Raw genomic sequence first — 27,343 nt, 5'->3', positions numbered from 1 at the left:
CCTTTACCCTGCCTGCTCTGTGCTGAAAAGAGTTTCTTTAACTATTTGGCAATCTGCTTCAGAATGGTTTGTGTCTTCAGCCACAATGGCATCCTTGACCCTCTCAAAGGCACTTCTCTCCTTCATGCTTTTGGTAAGTGACTAAAGTATATTTGCCAATGAGTGTATGCCAGCCCAGGCCCACCAGCTCATCTAATCCGCACAAGGTGCTAATACAATACTGTTAACATTCCCATCTGTAGAGGAGACAATTTGGTGTGGGAAGTCCTTCGATGTTTTGCTTTTATTGGTTAATAAATGAAGCTGTTTTGGCCAGTGGCTTAGCAGAATAGGCCAAGGCGGAAGTTCCAAGCAGATAGAGGAGGAGAGAGTAGGTAGAGTAAGAAGCCATATAGGCCCTCTGGAGGCAGATGCCGGGGATGGAACTTTACCCAGTAAGCCACAGCCATGTGGCAATACATGGATTAATGGAGATGGGTTAGTTTAGGATATAGCAGCTAGCTAAAAATATGCTTACACTATTGGCCAAACAGTATTGCAAATAATACAGTTTCTGTGTGGTTGCTTCAGTTCTGGGTGGCTGGGAACAAATGAGAAGCCTCCATCTACAGCAATTAAGGCTTAAGTATTAAGATTACTTGCAAGGATGCAAAGTCAAACCATGTTGCCGTGGTGTCCAGTATATTGTGGTGTTAACAGGGGATGACACTGAAGGCCAATAACACTTATAACATGAAAGACTAAAGGGCTGCTGATGGCTGGTGTCCATTTTATTTAGTGGACAACTTATTTAATAAATAAGAAAGGAAGAAACAGTGAGATAGAACCTGGTTCCTGGAAAGAGACAGTGGGAAGGTGAGTAAGGCAGAGGGCGATAAGAATGAGGAAAGCTGAAGAGGTCAGGAGTAAGGAAGAGCCGGTGACAGGGAGAGGAACAAAGCCACTCTATGGCATGTTTTACAAAGGCTAAATCTTAGAGCTTGGGAGAGAACTTAGTTGGTAAAGTTCTTGATGCACAAGCATGAAGCCCTATAGCTTGACCCCTATGACCCATGTCAAAAATCCAGGCCTGATGACATGCATTTGTAACCTCAGCACGGGGGGAATGGAGAAATCTAGCTGTCTTCAGGAAGATCCTTAGACCTCACTGGCTAACTAGCCTAGTTCACCATCATGTCCGGTTTCAAGCAATAAAGTAGATGACTCCTGAATACTAATGCCCAAGATTTATCTCTGATTTCCATGTGCATGCACACACACACAGACACAAAGTCTTAAGCTCCATGAACAGGATGGGGAAGATAAGAAAGAGACAGAAGAAAAGGAAGGAAAGAGCAGTACATGGATGGTACTCGGAGTTCCTTGGTAGAGAAAAAAGATGAGCTTATCCAATGGGTTATCAGTTGTGAAAGAACCAGTCACCTACTATTGGGCTTCTCCAGAAACTACCTCTACCAATGCCTCCTAACTATCATGCTCCCAGGCCAACCACCCCTTGCTACTGTAGTGGCATAGGAGCACAGTTGGAAGCTAACCATATCCAGACAGAAAGGGAGAACAGCCCCTGTTTGAGTCCTGCCTGCTGATCCCTAAAGTCGGTGGAAGAAGAAAGGAGTAAGGGACTGAGGGAAATAACAGTTGCAGCAGAGGGGATGGGATGCTGGTGTAACAGGATACAGACAGATGCCTGCTCACACTTTGCTTGGACTTTCTGTATAAGACCCAATAGCAATGATTGCCGTCAAGTTGAAGATATGGGGACAAGGCATATGCGTGGTTGAAGATGCAGTGAGTCACTAAAGGTACTATGAAGGGAGAAGTAAAAGTAAAAAGTGACCCAAGGTAGTGAGGGTCTGGGTAGTGGAACTCAAGCCCGGGGATGCTTCCTGTTATCTTTTCTGGATTTCAACAGTTAAGAAGTAATAGTGACCTGGCATCACTACTCACCAACATTCTTACCTGTGGTTCTTTGATTCATCCCTCCTGTCTTATTAGTATCATTGTTCTGTTGGTTATACTATCAAAATAGTACTTGAACCCACCTTCCCTTCCTTCCTCACTGCTTTAACCCTGGACCCCATCTTCTCTGCCTGGACCATTGAAATGGTATCTACTTTGCTTCTCAACTAACTATGTGTCTTCCTTCATTTCATATATTTTGTGCTATTACTCATCTTTTTAAAGGATAATTGTTATCTTAAACTTCTAAACCCCAAGTAAGAACCATGATAAATAACATTTATCCTTTACTTCATCAAGCCCCTTCATACATGTTGTTCATTCAATCTTTACAGTTATTCTGAAAAGGCAATAAAATAGGAATTTTCATTTCCAATGTAAAAGTTAAGTCATTTGATCTATTCTAAGACATGGAGCTGATATAAGCACCCACGCCTGGCTGCTCAAAGAGCTCAAGTCCTTCCATGGTCCACCACTTAGCTGGATATAGCCAATCCACAGTTTGGCTATACCCTTACAATTGGCTTTCTCTTTCCATTTTATATTTTCATATATACTTATGTCTTAAATTTCCAACTAGCCCTAGGCAGTGGGCTAGGAAAAATTTACCCTGAGGGAGTATTTTGAATAAGATCATGACAAAGAAGAATCTCAGTAGGGTCTGACCAAAGGGACAGGAAAATCCTTGAGTATGTGGGGCAAGCAGTACAAGTGTTTCTATTATCTGACTCAGAAAATTGAATCTAAAGGGTGTCAAGTAGCTCTCTGAAATAGCAAGAGTCCAAGGCCAGAGAACCACAGAAAGAAACCATAACTCTAAATCCCACCTTCTTTCTATTCCATGTTGAACTCACTTACTATATAGCCCAGGCTGGCTTCAAACTCACTAATATATCCAAGGCTGACCTTAAATTCCCGATACACCTTCTTTAATCAAAGGAGAGTTCTGGTTTATAGTAGCAGAAGGGTGGCCAGTTCTTTGGAAGTCTCCTGACACACGCCTGGGTTTAGGAGATGACCATAGATAATCAGTTCCATCCAGTGTTTCTGTACCCATGGTGTAACAGAGCTCCAATGTGCTCTGTTTAGGCTCTAGAATTCCACACCAGAATAAAATACATCAGCATGGGATGCAGCAGAAGCACCACCAGGTCTGTTCTCAGAGCAAAGGATTCTGGGAGCATCTGCTACTAGTGGACAGGGAGGGGACTTCTCAGTTTCCTCATCAGTCAGAACTGACATTAGAAGGAACCACAAGGGGCCAGGAATAGTGTTTACCTGCAAGCATGAGGACCTGAATCCAAACTTCAGAGCCCACCACAAAGAGAGCCAGATGTAATGGCTCGTACTTGTAATCCCAGTCAAAAGGAAGATCCTTGGGGGTCTAGCCCAGTGGTTCTCAATTGGGGGGGTCATGACCCCTTTGGGAGTTGAGCAACCCTTTCATAGTGGTTGCATATCAGATATTTGCATCATGATTCATAACAATAGCAAAATTACAGTTATGACTTAAGCAACCAAAGTAATTTTATGATTGGGGGCCACCCCAACATGAGGAACTGGCTTAAAAAGTAACAGCATTAGGAAGGTTGAGAACTACTGATCTAGGCTAACTGTTGAGGCCTTGGCCAATGAAAGACTGTCTCAAAAAAACAAATGGTAGAAGTCAAATGGCTCCTGAGGAATGATAACATTCCTTTGTCCTCTACACACACACACACACACACACACACACACACACACACACAGTGTTTCCAAGCAGAAGCTGTAACAAGTGTGCTCTAGGAACAGTGATCTGTAAAAAGACAGTATAGTCACAAAAACCTGAATTGGGCTTCCCTGTAGAAATTGTCCTTTTCCTACCGTTGTGATTCATAATGTTGGACAGACCCTTTTCCCACTCAGTCCCCGGGAAGGATCATATGCAGGTTCCCTTAGGACACAAACAGCCTGGAAGAAGGTGAACTTGGATTTGGCTGACCCTCCAAGCTCTCTGTATGTGCATGCTAAGTTAATATTCTCAAATTTCACTTATGGGACTGAAGAAGCCTGATTTTGCATCATGTGGTACAGAACTCCTCCATCCTTGTTATTGGATTTATGTTTGTTTTCTAGTACTTTCCATGTGAGCCATATATTGTTAAAAACCAACTCTAATATACAGTCAATTCTAGATTTTCACAATAAGATAAAGTAGAAGTGTTGCATGGATAATCTCAGACAAGGAAGGATGCCCCTAACATGCATCACACATGCCTGAAGGGGTAAAAAGAAAACAGAATTCATTTGCAAATCATTCTTATATGAATATGAAGGTTGATTTCTACTTTGTGAATTTGTCGAGTTATAAGGAGATATTGTCATAGGTAATTCACATTGTAGCTGATTTCTGTTTTAATAAAGTGACTAGTGCTAGTCCATCAGGAGATGATAGAATGGGCTTTGGCCAACCACAAATCTAGGATTTATCATAATGTTTGCTGAGTCTTAGGGACTTGAAGTGGGGGCCATTAACTTGCTTTAATCCATGCTATGCCACCTCGGCATCTCAGAATACCTGGAAGGTGGTCGCTCCACTCGTCTACTGACAAAATGTTCTGGAAAGCCTGCTGTAAAACTCTCTGGGGGAAGATGCTGGCTCTTGGCTTATCCCCTAGCTCCAGAGCGCTGCTCCTGATTCAGTGCATACAGGGAGCTTTGTTTACTGACGCAGGCAGAGGCTCTTGCTGCTGTCATGGCAACCCGAAAGGAAGACAAAGCCTGCCAGGATGGACTGGCCTGTGTGACTCAAAGATCTGTTTACCCACACTTCTGTACACACTTGCATGCCTCATCACACATACATTGGCACAGACAGAGAAGCTCACACCAGCACCCTGAAACATATGCAGATAGACTTTGCACAGCACACAAATGCCACGTAATCACATTCCCGTTAATGATTTCAGCAGGTTTGGTTACCCACAAAGGGAACCTTGCCAATATTCTTCTATGATCCTTGTCTTAGGAAGGAGGGATTTAGGTTAGACACCAAGCAAAACATCTTCAGCCTTAATATTCTGAAACAAAGACAGCAGTCAGGGGAGTCAGGCTGCCTACTGAGAGTGGGCCTTGCTTTAACCGCAGCTGTGTTGGAAAGCAGATGGGTTAAGACTTTTCACCATTATGTTTCCAGTCTATAAAGCCGGGGAACCTTTCTCCCACTTTCCAGAGAAGCAAACATAGCCCCAGAGAAGGCAAACACTTTCCTGAAGGTCACACAGTTCAGTACATTATAGTTATTTATGTCTTAGCCCTTGACTCATTCCAAGAAGGATTTAAGGAGACTTAGCTTGTCAATAAAAGATGGCTAAAACAGAATCTGGCCTTCAAAATCCCATCTAGTGTTGACTCTCATAAGCAGGGTTAGTGTGCAGGTGCAAATGTTCAGACATATTGTGTCATCCATACTCAAAACCAGGCACTTTGGGAGGCTCCTCCTAGGAGCAGAAATTCTCCAAATTGGTTAGGGCAAGTGATTGGCATCACATGACATGATGTACTCAGTCTCTCCTCCTCTGCTCTATATCCACGACAATGAATGAATGACCATAGGTCTCTCAGATCAGGATATCAAGCAATCAAGACATGAAAAAAATGTAGCCTAGCCTAATTTTCCTCTTCAGGTAAACTAAGCAGAGAGAATGGCACTGACTTGTCAGCCCAAGGTCTGCAACAAATGGAGGCTGACCTACAGGAACTTAAAGAATAACACAGGTCTGGCCATTCACATAAAGGGGATAATAAATGAGTGGAACTATGTTTCCTTCTTTGCTTTTCAATCTAAAATCTGATATAATCTGTAGTGTTGAAATATAACTACAAAAGACTGACATTGGACAGACGTGGGCTTGGATCCCAGCTCTACTTTGATTAAAGCCCTTAGACCTGGTTCTCAGTTTGTAAACTCAGAATAAATATCACACCCTTCTTAAATGGTTATTGTGAGGACTGAAAAACAGGTGAGGGGCCCAAAGTCTGGCATCTAACATACTCTGTGTAAGTATTAAGGACATTCCTGAAAATATTTCAGTAATAACCAAGGCTTTCCTCTGTGTCTATCCATCCTATCTCCAAAACACAATTTACAAGTGTCTGCCACATGCTAGGCATTGTTTTAGAATATGGTTGTGATGGTTGATCATCATTGTCAATGTGACCAGATTTAGAATAGCCTAGAAGATGGCTCTGCACACCGCCAAGTATGTCTGTGAGAGTGTCTCTATAGAGAATTAATGGAGGGACAAAGATCCACCTTGAAAGTGGGTGGCACTCTTCCATGGGCTTGGGGTACAGATAGATTAAAAGGAGAAAATAAAATCCCATCATCAGCCTTTCTCTGCCTTCCGGCCTGAAAGAAGATTATAAATTGAGACTCTCTGCTATATTTTCTCCACCATGATGGACTGGACCATCTGAAAACATGAGCCAGAATAGCCCCCAACCCCCTTAATTGGTTTCTGTCAAGTATTTTTGTCACAGTGAAGCAGAAGTAACTTAAATATGATGTTAGTCAACATCAAGGATAAATGAAATAAATATATTTGTCCCCATACCATTTGTATCACCATGCAAGGCAAAGACAGAAAAGGAGGCTAGGAGAGCATATAGCATGGAGTACACTGACAAGTGCTCAAGGGGAAATAAAGCAGAAAAAATGTACAGTAAGTACGAATGGAAGGACAGAGTTTTGGTTGAGTGACCAGTGAAGGCCTCAATAAGAATACATCAGAAGTGGCATGAGGCATACAAAGTAGAGAGTTGTATAGATATATCTGGGGAGGAGCACTCCAGGGAGAGAGGGGACATCCAGGACAAGGCTTTGGAGCACAGAAATATGGGGGGGGGTGCACTGGATGAAAGAAATGAGGCCATATGGACAGAGGATATTTGTAGTAGGAGGCTGCTCGTTTGTTTCCAGGCTACCCAGACCCGAATAATCACACAGAAACTATATTAATTACAATACTGTTAGGTCAATGACTCTGGTGTGTTCCTAGCTAGCTCTTACATCTTAAATTAACCCTTAGTCTGTGTACTCCCATGAGGCTGTGGCCTATCGATAAGGTTCCTGTGTATCCTTCTCCTTCGGCAGCTACATGGCATCTCCCTGACTCTGCCTACTCTCTATATATATCCCTTCCAGCCTGGCTATATTCTGCCCTGCCATAAGCCAAAGCAGCTTTATTCATTAACCAATAAAAGCAACACATATACAGAAGGACCTCCCATATCAGGAACTGAGTAAGTGGAAGCTGACTAAGATGAGGTCAGACTGTGTGTGAGGACAGGTGTAGAGGGAGGCTCTCTGAAGGTTTGACTTTCCACAGTTCAGCTAGAAAACCATCACTAGGGATGGAGCAGAATAATTACAAGACTGATTGAAGTTTGCAAAATAAATGTCTCTGGCTGCCTTGTTGAGAAGAAACTGAAGGGGACATAGAGAGAAAATCATCAAAGCCTTCTAGAACATATCCAGATGACCTTGGCCGTGGGCAGAGTGGGACTGCTGAAAAATTGTGAAGTTCTGATTATAATCTGAAGGTAGAGCTAAGAGGACACACTGACCTCTCCAACATGGAGCATAATAAAGAGATGAATCAAAGACAACCTCAAGGATTTTAGTGGCCAAGAAGGGAGGAGTGAAATGAACCAAAGTAAAACAGGCACTGGGCAAAGCAGGCTTCGGAGTAGAGGAAGACCAGGAGCTCATCTCTCGCAGAACTCAGCTGGATTTCATAACATATTTATATTAAAGGCCAGTAGGGCCAATAGCATCAAGGCTGCTGTGCTATCTACAGGAGATGTGGCCAGTGCTGCAAAGATCCTCCCTGGGGATTGGACAGAGTCCAGCTGGCTTCTCCACCAACTTTCCTCGTCCCCTGCTGGCACATGCTAGAAAGATGCTAATGATTTTCAGCCAAACAAAATCAGGAAATTATTGTTGCTACTGCTGCAAATAAAATTGAAAAAAACAAAAACAAAAAAAAAAAACCTGACAAATATTCTTGAAAGCTGCACTCTTTGTTCCACAAATGTCTCTGTTCCCTCCCACTGGCTGGCTGATCATGGAATAACACACATACTGTGTGTGACCACAAGTGACAGTTTTCACGTGGTTGTCCTTAAAACCTTCTAAGGCAGACCACGGCACAGCACTTGCCGAGCAAACACGCACGAGGTCCTGGGCTTAGTCCCAGGCTTTGCAAAGACTAAAAGACAACAAAAATCTTGCAAGAAGGGACTATAAAAGCCCTTGGGGCGCTGGAAGGGTCAGGAAACAGTGAAAGACAGAGCTGCAAAGCGGAAATCAGCTCCCTCACTCTGTTTAACTACCCACCAGCCTGTGCCACCTCAATTTGGCACACAGATACTATCAAGGCATGAACTCCAAGGCACACACGTCGCTTCCTCTCTCTCTGCGCGCATATAATAGTGTATGTTTCAGTCACAATATTTCACTGGGTTCAAAACCCTGTGGTGCAGGAAGAATAAGTCATGGCAAAGTAGGAGCGTTTTGCATTCTTCTTTCTCCCCCACCCACACCCCCCACAGCAGGCTAATTACAGGATGAAAGAGGCATCCTGACAGAGAACAAATGGCTGTGTTCTTTTAAGAGACACATTTTGCACTCCTCTGAGGCAGCAGAGCAAGCGACTCCCTCTCCAAAACCTGTGGCAGTGCAGAGGAGGGTGTGTGCTGTGCTAGAGGCATGAGTGAGAGCTGTTTCCAGACTGGCCATTACACACTCATCAGTCTATGGGGGATACGTATTGTTTTCTTCATAGCAGGCATTAGATTCCCCAGAATCTGTCCTACATCCGCAGATAATATAAAGAATCCTTTCAAAAAGATTCAATGCCGTAGTTTAATCATAAAAAATTCTTGCTTGCAAAAACAAACACCATCTTCTGCTTTCGACTGGACAAGTAGAATTCAAGAGAAGGTTCAAAGCCACTAGGTTCCAGCCAGTGTAAGGGAAGGGAGATGGTGGAGATAAAGGGGAGGCTGGGGGAGGAAGAGAGAGTTTAGGGACTTGGTGTAGGCAGATTTCTTGCTCCTGTCTCGAATTTGAACAAGACAGTGGAGAGGGCATGGTGTTTCCACAACCCTTATACCCACATCCACTCATTCTTCTGTTCAGGCATGTTAGGAATCCCTTCAAACTTCGTCCCATTGTTCAGGCTTAGCGCCTGGACTTCTTCAAATCACACAGCCTGCACCAGGAGCTGTGGGCCTCCAGCCACGTCCTTTCTTTGTGCTGGCCTACTTACTCACTGACAACCCCATTATGCTGTAAACGGAGGACAGGTGTGTGCCCTGCCCTTTCTCTTTATTCCATGTGACTGCCTACCTGCCTAGGTATTTGAATATTAAGCAGGCACTTAAAATTCAAGGTGGCCAATATGAACATTTTAATTTCTTCTCTAAATTCTCTTCTAATTTCTTCTACCTCAAGCTAGAGTCACTATCTATCCTGCCTTTTTCTTAAGTCAAACACAAGCCACTTCATTACTGATTCCTAGTATTATTGCAATCTCTCTTCAGCATCACTATTATTAACCCAGTCCAACCTACCTGTCATTCCTTGCCTGATGCTTCCCACAGACAGTAGCAGCCAATAAACTCCCTAACTGACTTCCTGCTTATACTCTAATCCCAACCTCTGATTCCCACCACGGAAGAAAGAGGAGCAGATAACTTTTTAAAACAAAACAAATATAGAACCCCACTGTTGAAGGTTCTTCCCTTGGCTTCCCAATGTTAAAATTCAAAGTCCTTACTGTGATTTACCAAGCTTTGCATGAGTCACATCTTTCTCTCTCTCTCTCTCTCTCTCTCTCTCTCTCTCTCTCTCTCTCTCTCTCTCTCTCTCTCTCTCTCTCTCTGCAGGGGTTCTTTCCTGACGACAAAATCTACAGTCCCTCTAGGGGGGTGATATTGGCTCATAAACCTTGGGAAGTCAATAAAACATCATATATCTGGGAAAGCAGAAACTTATAAGATTACAAGATTCTCCAAGGGCACTCCCTGGTGTTACAAAAGGGTAAAAACAATGTTGGGGAGGAGGCTCTGAGCATCTGGGCTGTGAGAACAGAGTCTCTTACCAGTCGAGCTGCCTGCAAGTTGTGCAGAGAGCTGAGTAGCGATCTGGTGTTAGGCTGGGCTCTCCTGTATTGCAGCTGCTTTGTATTTTAGTCATGCTGGATCTTGTAAGTAACCCCTCACCCATAATCCTCTGAATAATGCCAATAAAAATTCATTGGTTCACTTAAAAAAAAATCAAAACCATCTCATTACCTGTAAAACTCTAGTCTACCAATCTGTTTTATTTCATTTAGGGCATGTGTCACTAAAATGTTCTTTGTTTAATTACTTGACTTTCTACTTTCTATCCTTCCATACAATGTAAATTCCATGAGAAAAGGGTGTCTTCTGCCTCTGTCTTCTAATGTCCTCTGTGTCCAGAATAGTGCGTGTGATGCTGAGAAGGAGCTCAGCTAATGTTCACTGAATGAAATGGCTCAGTGGTTAAGAGTACTGCCTGCTCTTCCAAAGGTCCTGAGTTCAATTCCCGGCAACCACATGGTGGCTCACAACCATCTGTAATAAGGTCTGGTGCCCTGCAGACATACATATAGACAGAATATAGTATACATAATAAATAAATAAATATTTAAAAAAAAGAAAAAACACAGGTAACAATATATCTTAAAAGTCATATCTACTGGCAACGTGATCAGTCACACTGCCATGACTTCTAATAATTCACTCTCAAACAAGTCAGTCTCAGAATCAGCAGTATATCTTTCCTTTAATACTTTATATGAACTTTATCACCATTTTAAAGCTATAAGGTACCATCATGGCCAGACACTGTTAGACCTAAGTAGTTTTTACTACAATTGAGACTTTGTCCTTCTGTAGTCTCCCCTAAAGTTAATGATTATCACTTTTTATTTCAAAATCCTTTTTAAGATTGAGGATATTTAATAAATCATCAACTTCATTAGGTATCTTTACAGATAACCTAAATTCTTCACTCATGTAACTAATTATCACCTTACTGAAAATATCATTGTTTATTAGAGGTAAGAGGTCCAAAAGTGGGTGAGCAAAGATATCCTCCTTCTGAACAGCTGATTTGAGGCGGATGTTTAGGAACTACCAGTTGTATGTTTATTGATTGCAGTCCTCACTGGAAAAGGAAGACCATAACAAACAGGAGTGACAAAATATTATGAGCGATAATTAAACCCACAGCATAGCAAAAAATTAATAGTGTTTGTATTTAACACATCTGTCTTTGAATCAAACCACACACAAATTACATAACTCTCTGAAATGCAATTGCTGAACAAATGGCATCGATAACACTGCCAGTATCACCAAGCTGCTATGCCAACAGGCACATAGCCAAGGCACCAAATATAGCTCCCATCATGATAGACTGTCAATAGACATGGGTTGAAGCCGAGGTTCCAAATGTTCTTTTAAAAGTACAAAGTGCTATGAATGGATACCTCTGGTATACCCATCATTTTGAGATATTAAGTCAGACATTTGGACACAAGGTAACATAATGAACATAAGAAAAGGACACTGATGAGCTTCAGAGAAGAGGGGGAAAGAGCCATCTTTTGGGAAAGTCTTTGCTTCCAAACCCTTGTTGATTGTTCCCTGTGCAATTTGCCATCTTCAGAAGAAACTTTTCCTCCAGGACTTTTGGGAGCAGATGCTTTGTGCAAAGCGTTCTCTCTAGTTTGGAAGCATTAAGGAACTATCAGTCTAGACTACAGTCTCCACCCCAGAAGGGAGTTCTAAAAACTTTCCAAGTTTGTCACTAAGCCTACCGTGCATTTCCGCCCAGGAGTAGATGGGCTCCGCATAGTGTGATGTTGGTTCAGAGCCTGCGGACCAAACACCATCAGTACACTCTTTGCTGCCCCTCTACCTCGAGTCACATTCAGAATCAGAAAGCATTCAGTAACTTTTAGAACAACTGGACAGAAGTTTTATGTCTGCTAAATATAAGAATAAAAATAAGGGGCTTTGTTGTATATCTCTTTGTACTTTCATTTCATTTCCCTGGTAATCCATTTTGGAACAAGAGCATTTTATGAAGATATCAAATACACTTGGGAGTGGAGATTTCAAAAAGTAATTCTTCACCACAGATAGACTGGCTTCCTGGAGCAAATCCATTTCTTTGTGGCCAGAAAGTGTGGCACTGAGGCCATCGGACTAATTCCCTTCATCTTAGCTTGGTGTACCAGGAATGCTGATAAATGTCTTGTAAAAACTGCCTCATTTAACATTCACAAGACACAAAACACATGATATTATTTCATTGGTAAAAAGGACCAGGGTTGTAGCTCAGTCAGAGAGCATTTCCCTAGCATCCGTGAGGTCCTAAGTCCAACACCCAACATGCTTCTCCACACACAAAGCCAAATGCCATTTGAAAGCCCTTTCAAGGTCAGGCACATAGGCAGTAGCAGAAAAAGGTTCTTCTTATCCCAGTAGATTGAAAGGACAAGTAGCATAAAATACAGGAGTAGCATTCTTAATGCCTTTTCTTCTTTGTGTTCTTTCTGTGCCTTCCCCTCCTCTGATATCATCTGCTCTTTTCCATTATTTTTTTTTCTCATCCTCTCTTCTGCCTCTTGTCCTCCAGGACACACTCAGTTGACAGGCTGGGATGTGCAGTCACCAAAGCTCCTGAACTGTCTATAAGATATCTCCTCCTTCTGCTCAGAGACACTGAAGGGTGGATGTATGAGGAGCCATTAAACTTAAAGTCTTGTCTAGCACAGGGAGAAAGAAAAAATTCCATTGCCCATACAATAGAAACTACTAAAACAAATTCCTATTAAAAGCTCTGACTTTTAACCAGCATAAACAGCTGTGCCTTTTTGCAAGTAAACATATTCTGCCAATTAACACTGATCTCCTGGATAGATCACATACAAATGTTAAGATGAATTCTAGGTTTAAGTTAAAGTATTGCTTCGTTCTTAGATGAAAACATGTCATCTCTGCAAATGTTAGAAGTGCACAGAAGTGGCTATCCTTGAAGTTAGGGAAAATGTACATGTATACATATGGGTAAATGTGTGTGTGTGTGTAGCCAGAACCTGTCTTTCATAAAAACCAATGCCTAAAATACATGTCTTGTCAGCATCCTTTCCCAGCGCATTACCCATTCCTTTATTTCAGAGATTAGGCAACTTCTTCACAGTAGGTTTGTCTACTGCTTTGTAGTAATGCCTCCTAGCCAGGCCCCTAGCAGGTACAGGCTTTGCTTTTCTGAAGGACTGGATCAGATTTAGCTGGAGAATCTTGTTTAACTGTGAAGTAAGGTGTCTCTTTAGTACTCTGACTGTATTTTTGCCTAATACTACTGAGAAAATGGTTACATTTTTCCAAGGAATCTGAAAAGTCAAATAACTATTTTTTTCTGACAGAATTATTCATCCATGTCCTGGAAAAGAAAAAAAAAAAACTTTCACAAAAAATATCCAGGCATTATTAATGAACCTATTCACTAATGCATTCCTAAGCTGACAAAAAGAAATGGCCCAATCATCAAAGTCAAAGCCCCCAAAGTAGATCTATCCTATGTCGTTGTTTTCCCTTGGTCTGTGTTTTGTTATCTCAAGGGTATGTTTTGATGAACAGAACTTCTGTTTTCACTTTTTAACAAAGTTCATACAATGGAAGTTTAGAACACACTCCCACTTCTCACTGCCTTCATTTCTTAGGCTTTTTGTATTCTTTTCAAGTAACATTGTTCTTCTCCAACTTTTCAAAGATTTTTTTAAATTAAGTTTGATCTGGAGAAAGACAAGGCTCTGGATTTCCTTCTTCCATAGAAATATCAAGTATATGAAGCAAATTTAATTAAAAAGAGGTTTGTACCTCATTTAAAAGCCAGCCACCCACACAACAGAGGAGGCTCCTGATTCCATTCTCATGGATTCATTTATCAGTCTTAAAGCAGAGGGATGTTGTCTTGGTTATGTTAGAACTTATCAAATTATGAAAGTTCGGCAACTTTAATTTTTTCAAAATGATTTTAAAGCTCATGTATTTCATATCCATTTTTGAACAGTCTTTTCTATTTCTTCAAATTAGCATCTATTTTGGTACTACTAGATCTATTACATCCTCTACTATTTTACTATTATGATGTTGAATCTATACATCAGTCTAGGGATAACTGATGGCTTAATACTAGTATAATTTCCAACCCAGAAGTGTGCTCTAGCATCTCTAGGATTTCTTTCATATATGGTAGTATATTCTGTAGTTTGGCATGGCTGGCTTGTTTTATTTTCATCACAGATAGTTAAGTCACATATTAAAAATGAACTTGTACATAAAGAATACACAGACCGAATATTTTTGTATATTTACCTTATATCCTGCGATCTTGCTAAATCCACTTCCTAGCTCTAGTGGTTTATGGAGGGCGCAGAGTTCTCCAGTATAAAATCATGTTAACTGTGAAACACTTGCAGTTTTACTTCTTTCCTTTTAATTTTAGGTGCCCTTTATTTTTCTTCCTCGCCTTATTAAAATGACTCAAATTTACTTAACAATGTTAAAAAGGAATAGTAAAAGGGAAAGTCTCTGTCCATTTCTAGATTACAGAGAAGAGAGATCAATATTTCATAACAGTTCAGCATTAAGTATGATGCCAACAGTAGGTTTTTTATAGATGTCCTTTTGTTCGACTGAGAATGTTCTCTTCTATTATTCATTTACTGTGAACTTTTATTAAACAGGAATATTAAATTTTGCTAAATCCTTTTTGTGCATGTGTTGAGATGTTCTAAGCCATTATTTTTTTTATAGACATTGGGTGGTTTGCAAATGATAAGCCAGGCATGCATTTATGGATTAAATATTGTTTAGTGATAATGGATCCCTTATATTTTCCAGATTTGATGGGTAATATTTTGTTATTTAAATTTGTACCCAGCTCATAATAGTTACTGTTTAGTTTTCATTTCTGATGGCATACTTGTGAGGCCTAAGTACTGAGGTAGCCAATAAGTAAGGGAAGACCTCTATGCCCCCCACATATTTGAAAGGAAAATGTGAAAGGTCGCCATTATTTTTTCCTTGGAGCTTGGTAGAATTGGCAGTAAAAAAGGCATCCTGAAATTGTCTTTGTAGAAAAGTTTTAGATTGGGAATTTATTTTCTTTGACAGACATGATTTTATTTAAACTTTTATTTCTTGTTGTGTCACTGTTAGCAACTTATGTTTTCAAAGTCATACATGTTATCTAAGTCATACATATGCTGGACAAAACTATTCATGGAATATCCTTAGAATATTGTCTGTTGTATCTGCAGTGATTTCTTACTTCTCATTGCTGAGTTTTACAATTTGTTAATACTTATATTTCAAAGGCAAGTTACATGGCAGAAGATACCTCCAAAGAAATGTCAGTGAATAGGGGAGAGAAGTGTGTATCTGTACACAAATATATACCTAAGGATATAGAGAGATAGATAACTTTATGTTTTATAACATGGTACAATGGAAATTAGAGAGGATGAAAATCTTGAGTAAAAAGTAAAAATTTCAAAAGAGTAATAAATATAGAGAAAATTTGCAAATGTCAAAAATTTCCAGAACTGGGTTGGAGAGATGGCTCAGAGGTTAAGAGCATTGCCTGCTCTTCCAAAGGTCCTGAGTTCAATTCCCAGCAACCACATGGTGGCTCACAACCATCTGTAACGAGGTCTGGTGTCCTCTTCTGGCCTGCAGGCATACACACAGACACAATATTGTATACATAATAAATAAATATTTTAAAAAATTTCAAGAACTGATGAAATATTCAGACATACATCTTTAGTAAGCCCAATTTAATACAAAAGCAAGATAAATTAAAGTAAATCTATACTTAGAACTACTAAAATACAACTACTTTACACCAAAAACAGTGTTTAAAGAAGTTCCAAGAGACTAGATATATATCTCGCCTATATAGAAAAAAATTTTAAATGTCAAAACTGTTAGAATTAATAACCAATTAGAGAAAGTATAAGTACAAAGATAACAATTGTCTATATATCATCAATGAACAAATTAAATGTAGAATTTAAAAAGTATTCACATTCACTCAAACATGAAATATAATTTTAAAAACTTTCAATACATGTACACTACTATGTGGGGTAAATCACAAAATTTTGACGAGTAAAATAAAAAACCTTGATGAATAAATTCCAATGAGAAAATAGATGGGAAGGGGAAAGGAATAGTCACTATTGTAAAGAGGCCGGTTCTTCCCAGCCAAATGCAAATATACTCTGTAATCATAACAAAAATCTTAGCAAGTAGTTCTGCAGCCACGGGCACACCAAATTATCTAAAGTTTATATGCTGAAGCAAAGGAACATGTAACATAATGTTAAAGAGAGAGAAAAGTTAAAACAGCTGACTTCAGAATTTAGTATAAACCTACAGTAATCAAATCAGTGGAGTGTTGCTAAAGAAGGAACAGATGAATTCATGAAACAGGCTTTGGAGCCAAAAGACAGACACCTCCAAAAAGGTAACTGGTCTTTAACAAAGGGTCAAAGGCAATACAATGGGGCAAGGATGCTATTCCAACAAATGCTGTTAGAATTGGACTTCTACAGACTTAACAACTGTATAGTTTTAAGATTCCTTAAAAATTTTAAGTCAAGTGCTGGCCCACATGTCCCAGAGGTCCAGATTCAAATTTCTGTCAACCTTGAGCTTCTTATCACAGTGTGTGTGTGTGTTGGGGGGGGGGAGGCGTAGCTAATGCAGAGTCCTAACTGTTCAAAGTGCTATGAATTGCTTGACTATGACCCCTCAGCTGTAAATGGGACACTGATATCAGGCTCCACTCCACGTCCCCACAAGGCTCAGGGAATATCACCGAAGAAGAGGAATAAAGAATGTAAGAGCCGGAAGATGGAGAAGTGTGCTGTGAAATGCTGGCCACCGGACAAGGCATGATTGTTACATACATGAACTCCCAGAAACTGTGGCTCCTTGTGTAAGATCAAGCATGTTAAAAACTCTAGTGCAGAGTAGGGCGGCAGGTGTCATCCTAGGGGTGGTGACCTCTTTGGGGACCACAGGGGTCATATGTCAGATATCCTGCATATTATATATTTACATTATGATTCATAACAGTTAGCAAAATTATAGTTATGAAATAGCAACAAAATAATTTTATGGTTGAGGTCACCACAACCTGAGGAACGGTAGAAGGATTGCAGCATTAGGAAGGTTGAGAACCACTGGAGCAGGGGCTACTAAGGCCCCACCCCTAGCTGAGGCTCAGTTGCAGACAGTTGCAGGGGGGCGGACCACTTTTCTATGAAGTGTGGCAAATGGCATATTCCCCATGCACCAATGGACAGCATCACATCACATGCATATAGGCAGCCTGACGACACTCAGTGACTTAGCTTTTAAGAGGACTTGAAGCAGGAAGGAAGATATATTGATGAAAGGGGAATATGGAGGGAGGGAGTGGGAGTTGGATATGATCAAAATACCTTTTATAAATGGATGAACATTTCAAATAACAGCCGCAATGCTGGGCATGCGGCACGTACCATTTTCCCAGCACTCATGAGGCAGAGGCAGGCAGATTTCTCTAAGTCCAATACCAGTCTATCTTACATAGTGACTTCCAAGGAAGCCAGAGCTAAATAGTGGTGGCCTTGTTTTAAAATAAACAACCTGGATACAGTGACTTCAACGTTGAAACTCTATTAAGAACCCAGGTCATTAGGAAGTGATCAGCTATCAGAATTTGCCTCTGTGAAGAAGATTGGCACCTCATATAAAGGCAACAGGGAACCATCTTAGATCTTTTGTCTGTTCCTCTACTTATGGGTGTGAAGCACAAACATCTACCTCTACAGGAGAACTTCCCCATCTGCCCCATGATATAGCCAGAAGGCATCATCTTGAGAGAAGAGATACTTTACTGTACAATCAAATCCTTTTGTTTCTTGATCTTAGATGTCCATCTTCTAGAATTAAGTAAGCAATTTATAGGTTTTATATATTACTATATTTTTACTATTTGTAAATTTATCCAATATGTGGTATTTCATTACAGTAATGCAATTGGGATAAGTAATGAACTACATTATAAATAAAAAATAAAATTGTAAATGTTCTAGAGGATAACCAAAGAATATACCCAGATGGACTTGGTTATAAAAAATACTCTTTAGAAAAGACACCAAAAGCATAATTCATAATTCACAAAAAATGCGCAAGGGGGTGGGCAAATGTACTTCATTAAAATCACAGACTTCTGCTCTGAGAAAGACATCAAGAGAATGAGAAGACAAGCCATAAACTGAGAAAATATTTGTAAAAGATGCTATCTGAAATAGACCAATAACCACAACAAGAAAACCCAACAAGAAAAGAAACGGCCAGATTAAAAGTAATCTTCAGAGGCACCTCACCACAGCAGATAAACAGATGGCAGGGATGCATATGAAAAACTGCTCCACATCATATGTTATATGAGGTCGAAATTAAAACAATAGCATGTCATTACATACCTGAGAGAGTAGTCAGAATGTGTAACACTGTTCACATCAGCTGCTGGCAAGGCTTTTATGGCCAGTTGGAACGTAAAATGGCATGCATAACCTCTTTGGAAGGCAATTTGGCACTTCTTAGGAATTAAACATTCTCACCATATGATCTAGGAATTATATTCTTTGGTATTTACCCAAAGGAGTTGAAAACTTCTGTCTACATCAAAACCTCTAGATGGATGCTTATGGCAGCTTTATTCATAACTGCTACAAGTTGGAAGTGACCAAGTTACCCTTTAGTAGGCAGAGAGTTTTTTTTAAAAAAAATTGGTACAATCAGAAAGCAGTACTAAAAAGAAATGAGGTATTACTTAGCACTAAAAAGAAATGATCCCTTATGCCATGAGAAGACCAAGCATAAATGCATGTGTATTATTAAGTGCAAAAATCTAGTGTGAAAGGGTTGTTATATTAGGATGCATCCTTTGTAAACTTGTGTTGAAACCTAACTAAGATGGTAGTGTTGGGAGGGGCCTCTGGGGATGATTAAACATGGAAAAAGGATGTCTTTCTTTTGGGATATAGTTAATTATTCTGGCAGTGAGTTCTCTCTCAAGACTGAGTTAGTAGTTGCAACTACATTTTATTATTAAATTCAGTCAGCGAGCCCTTCTTTATCATTCTGTTTCCTGATACATTATGATATAGCATGAGGCCTTTGACAATAATATAGACACCTACTTTAGGACTTACAATTTCCAGAGCTATAGGACAAATGAACTTTTTCTTTTATAAACAACACAGTCCCATGTATTCAGTTAAAGCTATATAAAATGAACCAAACTATTCATTACAAGGTTTTATCTCTATGACACAGTTACAAAGGCAAAACCATAGAAGTAATAAAAAAAAATCATTGGTTTCCTGTGGCTGGATGGAGAAAAGAATGAACAGGAAGAGCAGAGAGAGTTTCTAGGGTGGTAAAAATATATGATACTAACATGCTGATTGCAACAGAATATTAAAAGGATTCTTCACCATGACTAAGTGGGATTTAACCTTCCGATTGAAAGATGTTTGAACATACACAAATTAATAAACTTGATATATTACATCAAAGTAGTAAGGAAATTGTATCAGCATATTAAATTCAATATTCTTCTATGATAAGAACTCTCAAAACATTATAGAACAGTGGTTCTCAAGTTGTGGGTCACGACTCCTTTAGGGGTGAACAACCCTTTCACAGGGGTCGCCTCTAACCATTAGAAAACACACGTCTTTAAATTATGATTCATAACAATAGTAAAATTATAGTTATGAAGTAACGATGAAATAATTTTATGAAGAGGTATGGAGAGAGTGGACATCCTTGTCGTGTTCCTGATTTTAGTGGGATGGCTTTGAGTTTTTCTCCATTTAATTTAATGTTAGCTGTCGGCTTGCTGTAAATAGCTTTTATTATATATTAAGTATGACCCTTGTATCCCTAATCTCTCCAAGACCTTTATCATAAAGGAGTGTTGAATGTTGTCGAATGCTTTTTCAGCATCTAATGAAATGATCATATGGTTTTTTTTCTTTCAGTTTATTTATATGGTGGATTACATTGATAGATTTGCGTATGTTGAACCAGCCCTGCATCTCTGGGATGAAGCCTACTTGATCATAATGCATAATTTTTCTGATATGCTCTTGGATTCGGTTTGCCAGTATTTTATTGAGAATTTTTGCGTCGATGTTCAATATAGTGCTTGAAGTTCTAGCAATAGCAATAAGACAACATAAGGGGATCAAGGGGATTCGTATTGGAAAGGAAGAAGTTAAGCTTTCGTTATTTGCAGATGATATGATAGTATACATAAGCGACCCCAAAAACTCTACCAAAGAACTCCTACAGCTGATAAACACCTTCAGTAATGTGGCAGGATACAAGATCAACTCCAAAAAATCAGTTGCCTTCCTATACACTAAGGATAAGGAAGCAGAGAGGGAAATCAGAGAAGCATCACCTTTCACGATAGCCACAAATAGCATAAAATATCTTGGGGTAACTCTGACCAAGGAAGTGAAAGATCTATTTGACAAGAACTTTAAGTCTTTGAAGAAAGAAATTGAAGAAGACACCAGAAAATGGAAGGATCTCCCTTGCTCTTGGATTGGGAGGATCAACATAGTAAAAATGGCAATTCTACCAAAAGCAATCTATAGATTCAATGCAATCCCCATCAAAATTCTTCACAGATCTGGAGAAGACAATAATCAACTTTATATGGAAAAGCAAAAAACTCAGGATAGCCAAAACAATCTTATACAATAAAGGATCGTCTGGAGGCATTACCATCCCTGACTTCAAACTCTATTACAGAGCTACAGTATTGAAAACAGCTTGGTATTGGCATAAAAACAGAGAAGTCGACCAATGGAATCGAATAGAAGAACCGGACTTTAACCCACAAACCTATGAACACCTGATTTTCGATAAAGGAGCTAAAAGTATACAATGGAAAAAAGAGAGCATCTTCAGTAAACTGTGCTGGCATAACTGGATGTCAATCTGTAGAAGAATGAAAATAGATCCATATCTATCACCATGCTCAAAACTCAAGTCCAAATGGATTAAAGACCTCAATATCAGTCCGAACACACTGAACCTGATAGAAGAGAAAGTGGGAAGTACTCTACAACACATGGGCACAGGAGAACACTTCCTACGTATAACCCCAGCAGCACAGACATTAAGGGCAACATTGAATAAATGGGACCTCCTGAGACTGAGAAGCTTCTGTAAAGCAAAGGACACTGTCACTAAGACAAAAAGGCAACCCACTGACTGGGAGAAGATCTTCACCAACCCCGCAACTGACAAAGGTCTGATCTCCAAAATATATAAAGAACTCAAGAAACTAGACTGTAAAAAACTAATCAACCCAATTATAAAATGGGGCACTGAGCTGAACAGAGAATTCTCAACAGAAGAAGTTCAAATGGCCAAAAGACACTTAAGGTCATGCTCAACTTCCTTAGCGATCAGGGAAATGCAAATCAAGACAACTTTTTTTTTTTTTTTTTTTTAAATTTATTTTCGAGACAGGGTTTCTCTGTAGCTTTTTTGGTTCCTGTCCTGGAACTAGCTTTTGTAGACCAGGCTGGCCTCGAAATCACAGAGATCCGCCTGCCTCTGCCTCCCGAGTGCTGGGATTAAAGGCGTGCCCCACCACCGCCCGGCAAATTAAGACAACTTTAAGATACCATCTTACACCTGTCAGAATGGCTAAAATAAAAAACACCAATGATAGCCTTTGCTGGAGAGGTTGTGGAGTAAGGGGTACACTCATCCATTGCTGGTGGGAATGCAAACTTGTGCAACCACTTTGGAAAGCAGTGTGGCGGTTTCTCAGGAAATTCGGGATCAACCTACCCCTGGACCCAGCAATAACACTCTTGGGAATATACCCAAGAGATGCCCTATCATACAACAAAAGTATATGCTCAACTATGTTCATAGCAGCATTGTTTGTAATAGCCAGAACCTGGAAACAACCTAGATGCCCTTCAATGGAAGAATGGATAAAGAAAGTATGGAATATATACATATTAGAGTACTACTCAGCAGTAAAAAACAATGACTTCTTGAATTTCGCATGCAAATGGACGGAAATAGAAAACACTATCCTGAGTGAGGTAAGCCAGACCCAAAAAGAGGAACATGGGATGTACTCACTCATATTTGGTTTCTAGCCATAAATAAAGAACACTGAGTCTATAATTCGTGATCCTAGAGAAGCTAAATAAGAAGGTGAACCCAAAGAAAAACATATAGGCATCCTCCTGAATATTAACCTTCATCAGGCGATGAAAGAAGACAAGAGTCAGAGACCCACATCAGAACACGGGACTGAAATCCCAAGGTCTAAATCAGGAGCAGAAGGAGAGAGAGCACGAGCAAGGAGCTCAGGACCGTGAGGGGTACACCCACATACTGAGACAATGGGGATGATCTATCGGGAACTCACCATGGCCAGCTGGACTGGGTCTGAAAAAGCATGGGATAAAACCGGACTCACTGAACATAGCGGACAATGAGGACTGCTGAGAAGTCAAGAACAATGGCACTGGGTTTTGATCCTACTGCACGTACTGGCTTTGTGGGAGCCTAGGCAGTTTGAATGCTCACTTTACTAGAACTGGAAGGAGGTGGGAGGTCCTTGGACTTCCCACAGGGCAGGGAACCCTGACTGCTCTTCGGGCTGATGAGGGAGGGGGACTTTATTGGGGGCGGGGGAGGGAAATGGGAGGCGGTGGCGGGGAGGAGGCAGAAATCTTTAATAAATAAATAAAATTAAATTAAAAAAAATAAGAAATAATTTTATGGTTGGGGGTAACCACAGCATGAGAAACTGTATTAAAGGGTTGCACTAGGAAGGTTGAGATCCCCTAGTATAAGTGTAGTACATCTCAGTATGATGATGGCCATATAAAACTCAAAGCTTATATTTTACTCGATGGCCAAAAGTTAAAAGCTTTTCCTTGAAGAGCAGGAAAAGACAAACATATCTACCCTTTTTCCAATCAGCATATTACTTGAGAAAGTCCTAGCCAGAGCAATTAGATGAGAACAACAAAGACATCTGGAGTACAATCATTTGCATTTGCAGATTACATGATCTTACACACAGAAAACTCCAAACTGCAACAACAGAAGTGTTAAGAAAGAATAAAACTTAGCAAAGTTGTAAAATACAAAATCAACACGCAGAAAAGGGTAGTGTATTTATACTGTAACAATAGATTTTCAAAAAGCACAAAGCACGAACAAAATCCTGCTGACTATAGTGTGAAAAAGGAGGAACAAATTTAGCCATGGAAGTGAAAGATTTACACATTGAATGTTAGAAAACAATCAAAAGAAGAGGAAAGAGTATCTGTGCTCACGGGTTACAATAGTGGTCACTCTTAATGTGTCCTTACTTCCCAAACCAATCCAAAGTTTCAATGTAATCCCTATCAAGATTCTAATAAGATTTTCCATAGAAATATAAAACAACCCCAGTCATAAAATATTGCATTGTATAAGAACAAAGTACCCCATTACCCAATTTAATAATTCCAAAGTTATAAGTTATAATATTAAAAAAAACACATAGTATTTAGATAAGTGGCGTATGCTTGCTATCCCAGCTGCTTGGGATACTGAGGCAGAAGGATTGTTACATCCCATAAGTTTGACACCAGCCTGGCCAACATAGGAAGATCTTTTCTTAAGCAAGTATAGAAAACAAAACAAGACTCCAACACGGGCATGGCATAAAAACAGACACAGACCAAAGAAAGGAAAGACAGAACCCAGAAATAAATCTATATTATTTATATAGATAAACATAAAAGGTGCTAAAAATATGCAATGAAGGAAGAGTTGGTCTTATTAAACAGTGCTGGAGAGTGTTCATGTCGAAGAATGAGCTCTTATACCACATGCAAAAAAAAAAATAGCTCAAAATGAATTGGTGATGGAGATGAGAGATTAAAGCTTACTAGAGGAAACAAGAGTAAGACTCTTCATGTTGGTCTAAACATCTAGGTTATAGACTCTGAACCTCAAACCACCAATAACAAAAGCAAACAAATACACACACATGTATGCACACACGCATGCACACATGCATACACACACACACACACACACAAATGGTACTTCATCAAATTAAAAATCCTTGTACCAAAAGAAGTGAATTTTGAGGAAGGATGAGGAGGTGTGAAGTACAGAATAGAATCAAGTATCTAAAATGTATATCTAAAGTGTACAAAAGCCGGGCGGTGGTGGTTCACGCCTTTAATCCCAGCACTCGGGAGGCAGAGGCAGGCGGATCTCTGTGAGTTCGAGACCAGCCTGGTCTACAAGAGCTAGTTCCAGGACAGGCTCCAAAACCACAGAGAAACCCTGTCTCGAAAAACCAAAATAAAATAAAATAAAATAAAATAAAATAAAATAAAATAAAATGTACAAGAATTCAAAAGAGTCTACAACAAGAAAACAAACAACCCCACAAAATTTTGGACAGAGGACCCAGAGCAGATACTGCTCCAAAGCAGAAATGTAAATGAACAGGTATTTGAAAACTAGTTCAACGTCATTAGTTGTTATGGAAATGCAAAGTAAAATCATAAAGAGCTATTACACTACATGTGTTCAAATGCCTACAATTAAAATGACAAAAGTCAGTGTTGGGATGAATGTGGAGAAAGGCTCCTCTACACACTGCTGCTAAGAATCTAAGTGGTATAGTCATTATTGAAATAGTGTGCAGGTTCCTCGAAAAATTAAAAAGAGAACTGTCAGATACTCCAGTAATCCCACTACAGGGTATATATCTAAGGGGGATGAAATTAGTGTATCAAAGAGACATCTTTACTCACACGCTTATTAAAGCATTATTCAAAGAACAAAGATATGGAATCAATCTAGGTGTCCATCAACAGAACAGCTAAGAAAAATGTGTGATATATGTAACAGAATACTATTTAGCATTTAAAAGAAATTTTGTCATTTGTGAAATCATAGATGAATTTGGAAGACATGCTGTCTGTTATACATAGCTGAGGCAGGATATATATATTTCTCTCCACAAACTTGTGTGTTAAATACTGAGTCCCTGATGGGTGGGTTCAATCACTAAGAAGTGATTGCATCATGAGGAGACTAACTGCTTCGTTCATCTCACAATGAGTGCAAACTGAATGGTTGATTAGGATGTGGGGCTATTTAGAGGAAGTGGATTACTGAAGGAAGTCTTGGATGATGGGTATCTCTTGGTCAGAGTCCTACTCACCCTTCTCTCTCCTTCCTGGCTGCACAGAGTGAACAACTTTCCTCTGTTGTGACCTTTTTGTGTTCTCACCGCAGACCCACAGCCACAGAGTAAGCTGATCCTGGACCCAAACCCCTGAAACTGAGTCAAAATAAATCTTCCTTTAAGTAGTGTCTGCCAGGTATTTTGGGCACAGTGATGCGAAACTGACTGAAATACTATAAATATAGCCTAAGCACAGAGAAACAAATACTATTTGACCCCAATTTCATTTTTTTTTTAAATTGAACTTATAGACCCAGAAAGTAGAATACTGGTTACCATAGATACTGGTATGGGAAGGAAAATGAGACCTTGTCCAAAAGACACAAAGTGCCCTTTAAATAACACAAGTGCTTTCTAAATACCTATTGTACAGCACAGTGAAAGCAGGTATTGAAGGTTCTGTGACCACCACGGGGGCGGGGGTGTGAAGTGACTGATACATTGATTGAACTGAGTTTGTTTGTTTTTCAATCAGTGAGCTACGTTCACGAAAACACAATGTTTCATAGTTGGAGATGAGTTGAACAGTAAGAGAAAAAGCAACAAGTCAGAAGAAGGGATTGCTGCAAGTCTCTACTTCACACATTTGAGTTATGTGATTCCGCAGAAGTCATCAATAAAGTCTTTACAAAATGGAGGCAATGATTTCCTCTTGAAGTTATGAGAGAGATAAAAGAATGAAATATAATCAAGACACTCTGGGAACTTCAATACACCATATACTATCACAGATGACTACAAAGCCCCTAGAACATATATATACAAGATATAATTTTTCTTCCAGCCCAAGAAATTATGTATGCCAGCTGCATCCTTTTACAATTGCCCCAGTGTCCTTTCAGAAAGCTCTAGAAGTAGTCAGAACCACGTTGATCTTCTTACCACATGCAGATATGGGTCTCTGGGGCTCACAGCTGTAACTGCCTTGTACCCACCCGATATATAAGGATGTAACCATGCTTTTCTCCTGACTATGGGCACATAGCTTCTCCAAAGACCATGCTCCAGCCGACTGAGGGATGCTCTCGACAACCTCCACCCACTAGATCAATAAATACAGATCCACATTTTTAGTGGGGATTTGAACCTTGATCTGAGTGACTCATAAGAGCATGACAGACACTGTGAATATCCAAATTCAAATATTAGAGGAAAGTTCTGAAAACAGGAATATTCTAATAGAAGGCCAAGATGGTGGGTATAAAAGTGACATTTGTTCTAGTTCTGTCTATGTCCTCACTGCCTTATTAATTCATGGTCTCCATCCCTACCTGGCACCTAAATGTTCAATGGTGCACCCTTCCTTTTAACAGAAACTTTTGGCACCCACCACCACCACCTCTCAAAAATTGTAAGGGGGGATATTGATTAATTTTCCCTTTATCCAATGTTTCCACACATGTCAATCACCCAAGAGCTATCCATAATCCTGCTTTCTAAATACCTCCAAGACAGAAGAATTCTCCCTGTGATCCCACTATCACCCCACTTCAACCTGACCTTGAAATACTAGCCCTCACTGGATTAGGAAAGCCTAGTAATTACTGCTTATCAGCAATCCAAGATGATCTGGATATCAGGGGGTACTAAGGAAACCCCCTCCCCATCTTCCTATCAACCATAGTACATCAGTCAGAAAAACCAACACTTGGAGACATGAAGCCATGAACTAAGAACTAGGAACCTAGGCTACCTTGGCCTCTAAAGCTTTGTAGCTAGATCTGATAAGAGATGGAGACTGTTGTCTTGTCACCAAGAGAAAAAGATAAATGATGGACAACAAATAGTCAGAAAATTCATTAGACTTGGATAGGTACACGAAGAGCCAGGAAACCTAGACTCCAGTCCTACTCAGGCATTTGTCATCCCTGGGTCCCTATCTAAAGCACCATGGGAGAGATGACATTATGTAGGCAAAGCCAC

At 39.9% G+C, this 27,343-nt stretch overlaps 1 protein-coding gene across 10 annotated transcripts in view; it reads right to left on the bottom strand.

Moving 5' to 3' along the window:
- Positions 1–27,343, bottom strand: part of Cacna1e (calcium voltage-gated channel subunit alpha1 E) — a 476,043-nt gene that overhangs the window by 95,754 nt on the left and 352,946 nt on the right. The window lies entirely within an intron of this gene.

Source organism: Chionomys nivalis, chromosome 5, assembly GCF_950005125.1.
Source record: "Chionomys nivalis chromosome 5, mChiNiv1.1, whole genome shotgun sequence".
Classification (NCBI taxonomy): domain Eukaryota; kingdom Metazoa; phylum Chordata; class Mammalia; order Rodentia; family Cricetidae; genus Chionomys; species Chionomys nivalis.
This window is presented reverse-complemented; position numbering and strand designations above follow the sequence as displayed.